The sequence below is a fragment of the Macaca thibetana genome, chromosome 2 (assembly GCF_024542745.1).
Source record: "Macaca thibetana thibetana isolate TM-01 chromosome 2, ASM2454274v1, whole genome shotgun sequence".
NCBI lineage: Eukaryota > Metazoa > Chordata > Mammalia > Primates > Cercopithecidae > Macaca > Macaca thibetana.
Genome location: NC_065579.1, coordinates 8170400 through 8186779, shown reverse-complemented (window position 1 = coordinate 8186779; position 16380 = coordinate 8170400). Strand labels below are relative to the sequence as shown.

Here is a 16380-nt window from a genome sequence, read left to right as displayed (position 1 = left end):
TCAGGCATTTTCTGTCATGTACCACTTAGTTGTCAAGGTTTATTTAATCTTGCTTACTTAATATTGATACAATGTTGTTTACTTTTGTAAAATTTGCAGTTTTAATGCCATTGCCATATTTTGCTGTAGCTCTGTTTTTTGTTTTTTTTTTAAGAAAAAGTGTTCTTTCATGATTTACTGAAGCCTAATAGTAGATATAAAAATGATAACAAATACTAGATCTAAAAGTCATTTAACTAATAAAAACATTTTGTAAAGTTTCACTTCTTACAGCAAAAATATTTACATTAAATATTATTGCCAGGAAGCTTGTAAAAAATGCCTCAACATGAACAACAAATTATGAGTGGAAAGAAGAATACACTTCTGGCAAAATTTCATCTTCAAATGACGTTGTAGAATATCACATAATATAATATAATATAATATAATACACACAATGGGGAAAGACAATTACTACCACATGTTTAGATACAACAGATACTGCTTTATAGTTGGACAAACCATGAGAGAATTACATTTGGACAACCGGTATACATGCCAGGTATATACGGGGAATAACTTCTTTTTTCTTTATCACTAAAGCTTTATATTTTTATAAAGGTTTTATCAGCAAAAACTTCTTGTTTCTTTATCACATAGCAAGAAAGATTCTGTTGCTCTGGTTTAATTCACAATATTGTGTAAATCAAAACATAGATGTGTTGAACCAAGGTTCGTTCCAATAAAGAATGATACAGAACTGACCGTTTTTGTGCAGCAAAAAAGCACATTTCTAATAAGAAGTCTTACCTGAATGACAATCCATAAACTGCTTTACTCGTAGAAAAAAAGTTGGTATTAACAATACGTATCTTCATCTTTTTTAGCATTATGGAAAATAAGGAAAATTGTGAAGAAAGTTGAACATTAACCATTGGTTTATATCATTTCAGAGCAGAGTCTGCAGAACTGTGTGGCAGGTACAATACTTTAACACTAAAGTTAAGAGGAAGAGGTACTGAGGCTAATTGTAGAATTGAGCGATGAAACTAGAATATTTCTTCAGAACTCTGACACTGCTATGAAAGATCACTTTTGGCTGGGCGCAGTGGCTCATGCCTGTAATCCCAGCACTCTGGGAGGCCGAGGTGGGTGGATAACCTGAGGTCAGGAGTTCGAGACCGGCCAGCCCAACATGGCGAACCTCCATCTCTACTAAAAATACAAAAATTAGCCAGGTGTGGTGGTGGGCACTTGTAATCTCAGCTACTTGGGAGGCTGAAGCAGGAGAATTGCTTGAACCGGGTAGGCAGAGGTTGCAGTGAGCCGAGATCATGCCATGGCACTCCAGCCTGGGTGATGAAAGCAAAACCCCGTCCCCGCTCCCCCCACCAACACACACACACAAAATCACTTCCATGATTGCGCAGGGCTTGCCAAGGTCACTTTTCTCTACAATATATTCAATATTTTGTATTTCCTAAGCTTATTATCTTAATGTTTAAATGTCACAGTTTTTGGTATTGAGGATAAGATACAAGGATTTATTAAGATCAAAACGAGAAATGAACAACTGCTGATTGTTTCACAGTTTAGTAGCATGTAATAAATTTTTTTATCAGAGGAAATATTCTGCCAAATATTAAGATATATTGAAGCTGGCAGAGACTTCCAAGATTATACATTACAATCACCTCAGTTTATTAAAGAAGACACTGAGGCCAAGAAAAGGTTAACCATTATAAAGCCCTACAGAGTTAGCGACATAATTAAAACTAGAGCCACACTTTCTATATTCCTTCCTCTAATACAGTTTCCGAGATGTTCCACCCAATTTCATGCTATTATTCTCAAATCGACCTATGAAGTTGGTATCATCATGAAAGATCTGTCTTTACAAAACTCTGATCAAGGGCAGAAAATGGTATTTTTGAAGTGTGTAAGTACAGGCATACCTCTTTTGATTGTGCTTCATTTTACCGCACTTTCCAGATACTGTTTTCCACAAATTGAAGGCTTGTGGCAACCTTGCATCAGGCCTCTGGATAACTTGTTGCAGCTTCCACATTAACACTTGCCGCTTCATCTTGCACTTTCATGTTATGACGACGGCTTCTTTTTTTAGACCTCATGAACCAACTTCTGCTTGCTTCAGACTTTTTTTCTGCAGCTTCCTCAGCTCTCTCAGCCTTCCCTGAATTGAAGAGAGTTCGACTCTTGCCCTGAATTAGGCTTTGGTTTTAAGGAATGTTGTGGCTGATTGGATTTTCTATCCAGACCACTAAAGCTTTCTCCATATCAGCAATAAGGCCGTTTCACTTTCTTCTCGTTCCTGTGTCCACCGTAGCAGCATTTTTCATTTCCTTCAATCGCTTTGAAGGCGAGCCTTTCAGCGCCACTTTTCCACCAGCATGCGCTCACCCCATGTCTCCATGTTACATTGTGGTCATTCTCACAATATTTTAAGCTTTTTCAGAGTTATCATTACTGTTATGATGATCTGTGATAACTGATCTTTGATGTTACTATTGTAATTGGTTCAGGCCCCACAAACCATGCCTATATAAGATGGCAAACTTAATAGAAAAATGTTGTGTGTGTTCTGACGGCTTTATCAACTCACCATTCACCTGTCTCTCTCCCTCTCCTCAGGCCTCCCTATTCCCTGAGACACAACAATACTGAAATTAGGCCAATGAATAATCCCACAATGGCTCTAAGGGTTCTAGTTAAGTGAAGAGTCACATGTCTCTCACTTTAAATTAAAAACTAAAAATGATTAAGTTTACTGAGGAAGACAGGTCAAAAGCCAACATAGAATAAAAGCTAGGTTTCTTGCATCAGTTCACCAAATTGTGAATGCAAAAAAAAAAAAAAGCGATTGAAGGAAATGAAAAATGCTGCTACGGTGAACACAGGAACGATAAGAAAGTGAAACGGCCTTATTGCTGATATGGAGAAAGCTTTAGTGGTCTGGATAGAAAATCCAATCAGCCACAACATTCCTTAAAACCAAAGCCTAATTCAGGGCAAGAGTCGAACTCTCTTCAATTCAGGGAAGGCTGAGAGAGCTGAGGAAGCTGCAGGAAAAAAGTCTGAAGCAAGCAGAAGTTGGGTCACGAGGTCTAAAAAAAGAAGCCGTCGTCATAACACGAAAGTGCAAGATGAAGCAGCAAGTGTTAATGTGGAAGCTGCAACAAGTTATCCAGAAGATCTAGCTAAAATAATTAATAAAAGTGGCTGCACTAAACAACAAATTTTCATTGTAGATAAAACATCTTCTTGGAAGAAGATGTCACATAGGACTTTCTTAGCTAGAGAAAAATAAGTTAAATACTGATGTTAAAGCTTCAAAGGATAGACTGGCTCTCCTGTTAGAGCTAATCCAGCTGGTGACTTTAACTTGAACCAATGTTCATTTACCATCCCCCAAATCCCAGGGCCCTTAAGAATTATGCTAAATCTACTATGCTTGTGCTCTATAAATAGAATAACGAAGACTAGATGACAGCATATCTGTTTACAGTATGGTTTACTGAGTATTTTAAACCCACTGTTATCTGCTCAGAATAAAAGATTTCTTTCAAAATATTACGGCTAATTGACAATGCTCCTAGTCACCCAAGAGCTCTGATGGAGACGAACAAAGAGATTAATGTCGTTTTCATGCTTACCAACATAACATCCATTCAGCAGCCTGCAATAGAGGAGTAACTTTGATTTTCAAGTCTTATTATTTAAGAAATACACTTTGTAAGGTTATGACTGCAGTAGACAGTGATTCCTCTGGTGGATCTGGGCAAAGTAAACTGAAAACTTTCTGGAAAGGATTTACCATTCTAGATGTCATTAATAGCATTCGTGATTCATAAGGAGAAGGTCAAAATACCAACATTAACAGAAGTTTGGAAGAAGTTGATTCCAACTCTCATGGATGATTTCGAGGAATTCAAGATTTCAGTGGAGAAAGTAATGGAAGTGTGGTAGAAATAGCAAGAGAACTAAAATAAGAAGTGGAGCCTGAAGATGTTAGTTAATTACTGAAATCTTATAGTAAAACTCGAACAGATAAAAAGTTGCTTCTTAAGAATGAGCAAAAAAAGTGGTTTATTGATGTGGAAACTACCCCTGGTGAAGATGCAGTGAACACTGCTGAAATGACAACAAAAGATTTAGAATATTACATAAAGTTAGTTGATAAAGCAGTGGCAGGGTTTGAAAGAATTGACCACTTTGGAAAGAAGTTTACTGTGAGTAAAACACTATCAAACAGCATAGTATGCTACAGAGAAAGTGCTCATAAAAGGAAGAGTTAATTAATGGGACAAACTTTGTTTTTTTGTTTTCGTTTTTATTTTAAATGCCATAGTCGCTCCAGCTTACAGTAACCACCAACCTGATCAGTCACCAGCCACCAACACGGAGATAAGACTGTCCACCAGCAAAAAGACTGTATCTTGCTGAAGGCTCAGATAATTTTTAGCAATAAAGTATTTTTTAAAATTAAGGTATGTACATTGTTTTTTAGACATAATATTATTGCATACTTAATAGACTAAATTATAATGTCAACACAAATTTTATATGCACTGGGAAACCAAAAAATAAAAATTGTGAGGCTTGCTTTATTGCAATGGTCTGGAACCAAACCTGCAATATTTCTGAGGTGTGCTAGTTTTCGAAATAGCTATGTGTAAAAGCATATGGGCAAACCTATGTCCTAGGAGAACTGACAATTCAAATTCAACAAGAATGAGTTTCCATCACGTCCAAGACTCAGATAGTACTATCAGCCATATGTAAATGTTTAGGTCAAAGATTCACACATAATGATCTGGAATTTAGGAGGTATTGATCATAAGACTATCACACTTAATCTGAAACAACGGGTTACAGGAAAAAAAATCACTTAGAAACTTTTTTTCCTATTCCAAACTCTGAGTAAATTGATTTTCCATAAATAACACATTAGGGAAACCTTTGCTAACTATCCTATTGGGAAAGTGGACCAGGACAATCGAATCTGTATTTATTTACCAAGAGTTAAATCACAGTGTCCTAGAGGAGCCTCATCTACGGACACATAAACAAGGGAAAGGGCAGGCTGGTGGCAAGGCTGAAAGAGCTCTGGGACTTCTCCGTACTTCTAAGGCAGAGGTAGGAAAGAACCCTTAACAACTTGACATGAACTATAGCACAATCCAGTTCACCTACTCACGGTTGATTTAGTGGTGGTGACAAAGTTGACTTAGAGATTTTTACTCAACATTAGAAAGGTTTTTCAGTAGCCTTTTATTCTTTTTATAGATGAAGTCTTACTCTGTCACCGAGGTTGGGGTGCAGTGGTGCAATCTCGGCTCACTGCAACGTCCGCCTCCCAGGTTCAACTGATTCTCGTGCCTCAGCCTCCCAGCTAGCTGGGATTACAGGTGCCCACCACGACGTCTGGCTAATTTTTGCATTTTTAGTAGAGACAGGGTTTCACTGTGCTGGCCAGGCTGGTCTTGAACTCGTGACCTCAAGTGATCCGCCAGCCTCAGCTTCCCAAAGTGCTGGGATTGCAGGGGTGAGCCACTGTGCCCCGCCTCCAGTAGCTTTTTGTGGTAAAGTATTGGTAACAAAACTCTGCTAGAGATCTGAAATCATATCCATTCCAAATTATATTCATCATCATCATCATTCAAAGATTGTTTAGAAACCATGCTCTCTCTAGTCAAAGGATTAGGCATAGCAGAACAGAAATATTTATAATAATATCTATTCTACTCCAGCCAAACAGCATGGGGCAAAAACCATGGCTCAATTCACCTTTATGTCAGCTGGTCCAAGAGACAGCATGGACTTCCACCCATTCCCCTCCACTCCAGTGGTGGTACCAGGGCACTCCTCCTCTCCCAACTAGAGAGTGAGGGAAGAACTTCAAAGAGGAGGGAGCTGGATAAAGGGATTCTTTAAATATTATCTTAAAACATTTAATATTTTAATACCCTTTAAATTTCTTTAACAGTATACAAGTTTGAGAAATGAACTACAGTGTAGTACATCACCAGGTTTAAAGATTGGCCTCTGGACAGCAAATCAGAATAGGATTGCAAAGCCTCTATAAATGAACTTGCTTTTACTTAGTATATCACGATATATTTGCTCAGAGAAGCATATCTACTTTCAATTCCTAAGCATGGATGTCCTGATCAGTTGCAATAAATTTAACTTAAAACCCCCAGCGGTACTATGTAACCACAACTAAATCCATCTCAGATGTCATCTCATGGAGACATGAGTCAAAAATCAGAGGACTGATGTCAATCACGCATGTGGATATTATTGCTGCTAAATATTGCATGCACGCGTGTTCTGGCATGTGCGTTTTAGGGCCTTGGTACTGTTTTTTCCTCTTTTCTTTTTTGCATTATGTAATTATTTATAGGGAGTAGGCTGGTAACCATGGCCTAAAATACATTAACTTGAATTCAAAAGCAAGATAGAAAACTGTACGACTTTTTCAATGAAAAAGACTTCAATGATCCCTTCTGTGGGTACAAGACAAAGTTTCACTTCACAAAATCATGGAGTCTTACAGACTTTGGATTGGAAAATATTTTCAATCTCACTATTTTCAACATCACTCTGGTGCTTGCACCTTAAATACAACCTCTACGTTAGGTGTTTGTTTGACTCATGTTTGAACACCTTCTAGGACTTCCTATTAGATCTCAGAATAGCTCTTAGTGTTAGGAAACTCTTTCATATTTGAGCCAAGATCTTGTTTTCCGTAATTTCTGTTACTTGGTCCTAACACTTCCATTCTTCAGTGCCATAAAGATCAGGAATAATCGCCTCAAATGATAATCTTTTTTGAACCTCCAAAAGGAGATTTTTTTTCTTGTTGCTTGTCTTTTCTTCATTAGCTTACTCATCCTCTATATCAGCTGTTTCTCATATATGGTTTGAGTCTTTTATCTATCTTCTTTGTCTTTCTTGAACATGGCCTAATTTATTCTGTCCTCTTAAAGTACCATTGTGTAACTCCTTTTCAAGTTTTACTTTAAAGTGATTCACTGCCCCAAGTTGAGGACCAGCATTAGATACACTGGAAGTCATTCCTTTCCTGTAACCTTTTAAACTATTTTATGTCCATTGCATTTTATATTCCATTATTTTATAATGTCATCAATGTTCTGTTTCCACAGGTAGACTGTTGGCTTGCTGTACCAGTCCACTAAAGCATTTTAGCATCTCACGCTGGCAGATGCAGAAGAGCTCTTATTAAGCAACTGGCCCAATGCTGCCCTAGTCCAAATGCAAACCCCAAGGACTAGAGAAAGCTATTTATGACACAACTGGGTGAAGAGCCTAAATTGCTTGATTCCTAGACTAGTAACCCTCTACTTCTTTTTGTGAGCTGCTCTCCCATTTACCTGACTGCTAAACAAAAAGCAGTTTCATTTCGGTGTCTATGATGAAGAAATGTTTGTTTATTCTCAAACTTAAGTCATCTCCCATGGGTACAAGAAATCAGGGTAGGAAGGAGGCTTAAAGAGGTTTAAAATTCCCAAGATGTGTCTGTGGGAAGAGATTTTATCTATTAATATGAAACAGAGAAGATGTGGAATGTGTTTGAACAGAGTCCATTTAAAAAAAAAATACAAAGAAGAGGACACAATCTCAAGGAAACTGAAATCAGAGAATGGGAGAATTTAGTGGGGAAGAAAGAAAAGAACATTTCTTAACATAGCAAACACACAGCCTCGAATTTCCATTAAGAGGACGATTTTTGTTTTATCTTGATGGTGAAGAGGCTGGTAAGTCTGTGCTACAATGCACAGAGTGTTGAACGTGAAGCCAGTTACTGAGACTGAATGGGTCAAGTGCCTGTTTTATGTGTCCATTAGTGTTGTGTAGCTGTTATAGATGTAATTAGTTTCTCCACATATCATGATATATTTGCCTCAATATTCTTTTGCCCTTCATCTTCTCTTAGAAATTCACCACCTGCCTAGAAGCTATGAGGCAAGGAACAACCTTTTTTTTTTTTTTTTTTTTTAACTTCTCACAAGTACCTTGTAAAATAGGTGTGATTATCGCCATTTTCCTGATAGAAAATTCTGATTCATGTAGACAAGTTTCATACAGTCTCAGACAACTGATATAAGTCAGAACTTTTTTTGACTATGTATCTGTTTGATGTCAAAACTCAAGCTATGGGAAGTGGATGACAACTCAGGATTTGTGATCAGAAAAATCTGGATTCAGATTCTGATTCTGTTGCTAGCAGTATAATCTCAGACACATTATTTAATCTTTCGGGCTTCAGTATCCCTATTGAAAAGTGAAGAATATACTAGAGTTTGTATCTTACGATTGTTGAAAGAACTTGATGAGAAAATTTACAGAAAGCTTTTAGCATAATGCCAGGTACATAGTAATAGTCAATAATATCCGTTATCACTAATAACTATAGTCATAAAAAATAACTGCCTTCAAAACTAAGATCAAGTGTTTGATTTCAGTGACTTTTTAAGTCTGTTAAAGGAAATATCATTTTGCCATTTCAGGTTTCTTTATAATCTGTTTGTAAACAAAGTGCATCAAGAAGATAATATAATATGGTCTTCAAAGGCTAACAATTTTTTCTATATGAATATTTAGTCTGATTCTTTCTGTACATACACAAACCATTTTTCGTTATTAGTTTGATGACTTTATTGAAATATATTTAGATGATAGATGATAGATAGATAGATAGATAGACATTTATACCTATTGAGGTAAAAAATAATTCGCCAAGTTATTTTGATAAAGTAGGAAGATTCTTTGACCTGTGTTTCAGCTGTGTGAAGCAATAGAAGATTTTCTTCTTGTTGTGCTTTCATAGCATTTTTGTTTGAATAATCCAGTCTATGAGTAGAGATTTTAATTTCTCCATTTTCTCACTCCTAATTTTATGTATCCTATCCCTCATAAATGACTTTCACAGATATTTCCTCCTTTTGTCCTTTCATCAACCCTATGAGTTGGGTAATTTTTATTATTTATCTTTTCACCGAGATAGAAATTGAGACACAAAGAGGGTGAACAATCTGGAGAACTGTAAAAGGGAAGGTGGAGCTTCACCTAGAATTTCAAAGGAACCTGAAATGGCAAAATGACATTTCCCTTATCAAACTTAAAAAATCTTTAAAGCTACAATTCACTTACATTTAGCTTTGAGGTAATAGATTTTATAACTATTAGTAAAATTCCCTAAAAGGCATTGTTTCATACCTTACTATACATACATTTCTTTCAAGCCTCAGAATAGTACAGATTCTTTTACAAGCTATGATTAGTCAAATTTATTCTTAAAACTGCCTGCACTTGATTAAATTAATTCTCCAAATTTTTCACTGTCTCTGTCTCCAATAGTATTTTTTGTTTTTTATCCCGTTTTCTATCTAAGTATTAAAAATTACCAGTATTTTATTTTTACTTATTTATTTTTTTTGGAGACGGGGTTGGTCTTGAACTCCTTTACTCAATCAATCTTCCCGCCTCTACCTCCCAAAGTGTTGGGATTACAGGCATGAGGCATTGAGCCCAGCCTAAAAATTACCAGTATTTATTTTTTAAACGGCAGGTTTCACACACTATAATTTTCTTTTTCTTTTTTGAGACAGGGTCTTGCTCTGTTACCCTGGCTAGAGTGCAGTGGTGCAATCATGGCTCACTGCAGCCTCAAACTCCTGGGCTCAAGTGATCCTCCCACCTCAGCCTCCCAAAGCACTGAGATTACTGGTGTGAGTCACTATGCCCAGCCTGTAAATCTTTAATTTTTCTTTCCCATATTTAATTTCACTGTTTTGATACAAAACATCTCTGAATTGACACTACATAATCACATAGGAGTGCTTCTGTTTATTACGTTAATCAATATTATAGCTATATACACATTTGTTTTTTTCAGTGGACTGTGACTTACTTGGAGATAGGAGGAGTGTCTTACTCATCTTCATATCTCCAGGGCCTTAAAAAAGAAGGTTACATCTAAAAGGCCTCAGTACTTTTTTTAACTGCTGATAGAGAAAAGAGTTCAATTTAATGAAAACTAATAGCTAGCATTCTTTATTTGGGATCTTTCTCTTTCGTTTGTTTTTGTTTTTTTAGAGGAGAATTATATCATTTGGTAAACATTCAGTGTTGTGCATGTGGAATCTCTAGCCGGAGGAATTATTTCCTTCTTTTTTTTTTTTGAGACAGAGTCTCGCTCTGTCACCCAGGCTGGAGTGCAGTGGTGTGATCTCGGCTCACTGCAAGCTCTGCCTCCTGGGTTCACACCATTCTCCTGCCTCAGTCTCCCATGTAGCTGGGACTACAGGCGTCCGCCACCACGGCCAGCTAATTTTTTTTTTTTTTTTTTGTATTTTTAGTAGAGACGGGGTTTCACCATGTTAGCCAGGAGGGTCTCGATCTCCTGACCTCGTGATCCGCCCGTCTCGGCCTCCCAAAGTGCTGGGATTACAGGCCTGAGCCACAGCGCCCGGCCTACTTCCTTCTCTTTCCTGAAGAAGCTGATTAACTCTGCTGTTCTGCACTTCAGCAAGGCAGAAGTGTCTCAACAGAATATGGCCTTACAGCAATAGAGAGTGGAAGAAAGACAAACATCTGTTCCCCAACTATTAATTTTACAACAGAGGCAGATATTAGAGTGGGAAACATCCTAGTTTTCTTTAGTGAGACTCTTTTCATGCCTGAAACCTTTGGACTTCAATCTGATTGCTCTTGGCGTTCCTTTGCTTCATTTTGTTCATTATCTCTTCATCCTTCTTCCTCTCTTTCTGTATCACTCTTTGGCTCACTCCTTCCCTCCCTCTCTCTTTTTCTCTCTAATATTTGTTTCTTTCACCTGACCTCCTCTTATTTCCCCCACTTCGCAGTCTTCTGTGAGTTGGCATTTTTGTTTTGTGACAAGCTGCTTCCTAAGAATATATGTGACACAGAGCTAACCCAAAGAAAACTTACAGGTTGCAGTGGATTATTTATAAATAATTGGGTTTGGGAACTTTACAAGTTGAATAAGAAATATAGTCATTCTGGAGTTTGAAAGTCAAAACTAAGATGTGTTAGTTTGTACTGTTAAAGCAACCTGTCTCATCATGTTAGGACAATAAGTAGAGAAAGCTATCTGATCTTTTCTATAAGCGGAGCTACTGCAGCTACGGAGAACTAGATACGGGATATGAGCCCAGCGCTATGCATCTTGAAGACAGAAGTTCTATTTCCAATAGATTTCTCCTCTTAAAGTTATCTAGCTGCAGCCAAACTTTTGAAATAAACATTATAATTCATCAGTGGGCAAACTGTCATCTAGTATAATCCAGTATAAATTGTCCTTATCTAACTATCTAACCTTGATGTCCAGTCTTTTTTTTTTTTTTTTTTTTTTTTTTTGAGGCAGGGTCTCGCTCTATTGCCTAGGCTGGAATGCAGTGGCATGATCTCGGCTCACTGCAGCCTCTGCCTCCCAGGTTCAAGCAAGAGTAGCTGGGATTACAGGCATACCACCACACTCGGCTAATTTTTGTATTTTTAGTAGAGTCGGGGTTTCACCATGTTGGCCAGGTCGGTCCCGGTCTCCTGACTTCAGGTGATCCACCCTCCTCAGCCTCCCAAAGTGCTGGGATTCCAGGCATGAACCACCACACCTGGGCCAGTCATCTTAAATATGGCTAAATGTTAAAATCAGTGTTTTTCTATCTAGGGTGATTTTGACCTCCAAGTGCATTTTGCAATATATGGAGACATTTTTTGTTATCACAGCTTGGAGAGGGGTGGAATGTGTTACTACTGATATAACATGTAAAGGCCAAGAATGTTGCTGGCCATCCTAAAATGCACAGGACAGCTTGACACAACAAAGAATTATTCATCGCAGAATATCAATCAGCCCAGGTTGAGAAACCCAGACTGAAATGCTTATTGACCTGAAAACCTGTAAACCCCACTGTTTAACTGAGCCCTTGGTATTCCTATAGAAACAATGATTGACTGTGAAAGTCTCTGTCCCTGGTGGCATTTATAAATAGCATGTATTAGAATCAAATGCTGATGTTGATCCTGGATTTCAAATAAAAATATTATTTTAAAGTAGCATATGCTTCAGTGGAGAAATAATTTGTATGGTCTACTGGATTAGTCTTTGATACCATAATTTGAGCTCATTTTTAAAAAAAATAGCCAAATCTGGTTTTAAGGTAATTCTCTGTGCCTGGGGTCTTAATTGTGTGTCAGTTTCTCTATGCAAATCTATTGATTTTGGCAGACTTACAAATTTGGCATTCAGGCAAGAAGAATATGTCAAAATTGGCTCAAATTTCCTGTGCTTCCAGATTTGTTAACAGTTTCTTTGTTTTGTATTCATTTATTTTATTACACATTTTGCTTTTATACATTCCTTTCCAGGGTCCCAGTACAATTAAACTGCAATTCCCAGAAGTTTTCTGCTATGTGCACAAAAACGGAATCTAATATTTGTAGATAATGAATTCCAGCAGGATCATTCTGATAGCTCTGCACTTCTAGAAATTCTGACGTTTTGGATCTCCCCCTTTCTGGCTCCTATCCCTCTACTTCCCTTCCAAAGAAGATCCTTTGCCTCATTCATTTTCATTAAGCTAACTGGGAGACAGCATTGACTCACGTTCTTGTTTCTGAGTTTTTCCCAGAAGTAGGCAGAACAGAGTGCAAGAAATAACATTGCATAAGAAGATTATGGCTTTTATTTCAGGGTCTCTTTCATTTAGCAAATAATGCAAGTGGCACGCTGTGTGTTTCGTTTTAACTTCGTTAAGCTTGTGTTTTCACAGTGGACCTTACAAATAGTGGTCAATGGCAATTTCACAGAAATGGAAGTCAGGGTTCTTGGATTCTAATCCTGGTCCTTCTCTTACGGTGCTGTAAAATTTGGGCCACTCAGTTCTCTTTTGGCCTTTATTTTCCATCTGTAAAATGGATGCCTGGAATACTAATGTTCCATTAATGTGGCAGGGTGCAGCCGCAGAAAGATAGGGTGGTAAAGGGTGGGGAGAAAGAATGCCTCTAAAAAAATCCATCAGAGGGGCTCTATTTTAATATACTTTATATAGAAATGACACTGTAGCTTTCATCTGTGTATCCAAAACCCCAGTCTAGAAACTCGCATTGGCCCCTCTAGAATAAAAGATTTTAAACATCACTTCCTCCATGAAACCAGTTTCTGGTCTTCCTATTACTCACTTAAATGTGACTCTTTCTTTCTTATGAACTTTCAAAGACAGAGAAAATTTTGTAAAGAATCCCATGCATCTAATTTACCTGATGCACGAATTCTTGCCATAAACAATATTCTTGACAGCCTCAATGTCAGAATCACAGACCTGAAGGAACCTAAATAATTAAGCTGGTCCAGCCACTTCAATTCACAGGAATTCATAGAAGATGCTCAGAGAGAGAAAAGTGAAACTTGTTGAAATCGTTAATGTACCTAGGGTTAAGTCACTTGATCATTAATGGAATAATGGGGAGTGCAATAAAAATAATCCTATAACTTGTATTATGGTTGACAATTCTCCCCATGGGTCTCATGTTATAATTATGGGCCACTTGAAATCCTCTATATTAGAAGTGAGCTCATTAATGGGAGGAACCCTATTCTAGTGTGGATCTTACAACTAGTGGTCAATGGCAATGTCACAGGGGTTGGAGGGTGTCTGGGTTCCTGGATTCTAATCCTGGATCTTCCATTTGATTGCATTTACTTTGATCAACTCAATTCTCTTTTGAGCTTTATTTTCCCATCCATAAAATGAAATGGTCGGGGTACTTATGTTTCATGACTATGGCACGGGGGCAGTGGCAGAAAGATAGAGAGTTGGTGGGGAACATCTTCCTCCAACCCATACCCAACACACATGAGGGTAAGTGACATAAAAACAGTATCAAAAAGTAGATACCTATGACTGTTTATCAGATTAAATAAGAGGCTCAATGACTTTTATTTTATTACAGCTGGAAACCTGAGCTTAGGTCTACCAACATTTTCTCTTTCCCCATTTTCTCCTCTGCTGTCTTCTTTTCAGATGTGCTTTCATTGTGTAGACCACTAAGAGGACAATGCAGGGGGAGGGCCAAGGAAAAACCGGGAAATAACTAGAGGTAACAATATAGTACAGTAGAACAGAAAAGAGTGTGGTCAAGAAAAGTAGCTTCGTTTAAAAACAGTCTGCAGTCCTCTTCAGTACTAAAACCAGCAAAACAGACACACAACACTAGGAATGCCACTCAGAGGGCTGACACCAAATTATTTTTTTTTAAAGATATGTGTAGGCCATTTGGCAAATGATGACAAGGTCTGGTGGAAAATACTCGGCTAGAAAATCAGACAGCAGGAAAGGAGGGATGAAGAAAAATACAGAAAAAGAATTATAGAAGAAAGATGAATGGAAAAAAAAAAAGACAGGAGAAATTATTTTTCCTAACGAGAAATGCAACGTTTTCCACCGGACAACTGTGACTCTTGGCTGAATAACTTATGTATCATGTGAATGAAAGTGCAGGGTGGAGGGGGCAGTCCAGGAACATGTGACTTACGTCCACTTTGTCTCTGAAGGCAATGGGTTTACTGCAGGTCTCAAGTGCACCACTGAGTCACCAGACCACCCCTCAAGGAGGTAGCCATGACTGTTACATAGAGGCTGGAAAGAGCAGGAGACTGGAAGTCAGAAACCTACATTCTGGACCAAGCTCCATTTGCTGGCCCTTCTTGATTTGTTGTGGAATCTACGAGGCCAGTGTCATCATCTGTTAAGTGACAGGGATAGATTTTTTCATGATCCTTGAGGGCCTTTCAAGCTATAGCATTTTTATAATTTTAATAACTACCACTTCCACCCTTGTTAGATTATGTTTCTTGAACAAAATCGATATCCTTCCGTCCCTCACTTCTACGTCACTGCCCCAAAGCGGTTATTTGACTTGAAGATGTTCCTTTGGAGTCTTTTCCAGCTCTAAAATCTGTGACTCTAAGAAATCCACAGTTTACTTAATTCCTTAGCAATACAAAAGAACAGTCATTATGTCAAATCCAGTAAGTTTTCATTTTAGGTGAACCTATCCATCTTTCAAAATGTATCAAGTCTCACCTATGAGGAAGTTGACATTTTATCAAGCATTTCCAAGAGAATTTCACAGTTACCCCTTTGGAGTTTATAAAAGAGCAGATGATATTAGTAACAGAATCCATTTGACTCTAAGAGACGAGGTCTATGAAGAAAGGGAGAGAGCAGTTTATTAATTTCCTTTGTTAAAGGCTAGGAAGGAATCCTGATTAACCAAGCTGATTAACCATGGGAAAATATTTGCAAGCAGTTGCTGCCCTCATTTAATTAATTACTTTTTTTTTTTTTTTTGAGATGGAGTCTCACTCTGTCGTCCAGGCTGGAGTGCAGTGGCGCAGTCTGGGCTCACTGCAAGCTCCGCCTCCTGGGTTCACGCCATTCTCCTGCCTCAGTCTCCCGAGTAGCTGGGACTACAGGCGCCCGCCACCACGCCCGGCTAATTTTTTGTATTTTTAGTAGAGACAGAGTTTCACCGTGTTAGCCAGGATGGTCTCGATCTCCTGACCTCAAGATCCGCCCGCCTCGGCCTCCCAATGTACTGGGATTACAGGCGTGAGTCACCGGGCCCAGCCTCATCTAATTAAACTTTAAGCCTCTGTGGAACCTATCACTTGTAAGGGCAATGGATGACTGGTAAGGAGCTGACCAGGCTTTCAAATATGGGACAGTCCCTATAAGGAACAATTGTGATTCTAATTCCTTAGCGCACAGGACCTAAAAGCTAGCCAGACCAACAATCTCTCAGGTTTTCTTCCTAAGGAGTGAGACATAAAGATGGTGACCTGTACATTTTGACGATTTAAGCACAAAAAAGTGTTCAGTTGTTAAAGAGAGGGGAGAAACGCTTCATCTTTTGAGGAAATAACCATTAGAGAAATTTCATAACAGCTATTTCAAGAAGCTATGAAATCAACCTTCTATTTGAAATAATTTGCAGATAAAATATACATATTCTACAAATAGGTAAAAAAAAATTTAAATACGAGATTCAGGAAAGCATTTTTATTCTAAACTAATAAGATCTATATGGTGCACTTGTCTGGGTTTTCAATTTCTTTTTAAGGCATTCGTTCTAGAAAGAGATAGCAATTGATGAAACAGAGTAAGAGTCAGGAAGTTCCTAGAGTTTACTTTTTTTTCCCCTAGGAACCACTAATCAAATAGATTATGGTCCAGATAAAGGAAGTTTCAAGAGGACTCTAGAACCAAAACAGAATTGCCTAATGTAATTGTGTCTTTATTTTTCCCCTTTCTTTGAATCCTAATC

General features: G+C 38.0%; 1 protein-coding gene across 2 annotated transcripts in view; it reads right to left on the bottom strand.

Moving 5' to 3' along the window:
• The window catches only part of P3H2 (prolyl 3-hydroxylase 2), a 165974-nt gene that overhangs the window by 143825 nt on the left and 5769 nt on the right, over positions 1-16380 (bottom strand). Inside the window, exon 1 of one of the 2 annotated variants that reach the window (XM_050779254.1) lies at positions 1938-15395. The exons of the other annotated variant lie outside the window; for it this stretch is intronic. The gene's annotated coding sequence lies outside the window, so the exon portion shown is untranslated. Of the gene's footprint in view, positions 1-1937; positions 15396-16380 lie in introns of those variants that run through there. 2 annotated transcript variants of the gene reach the window in all.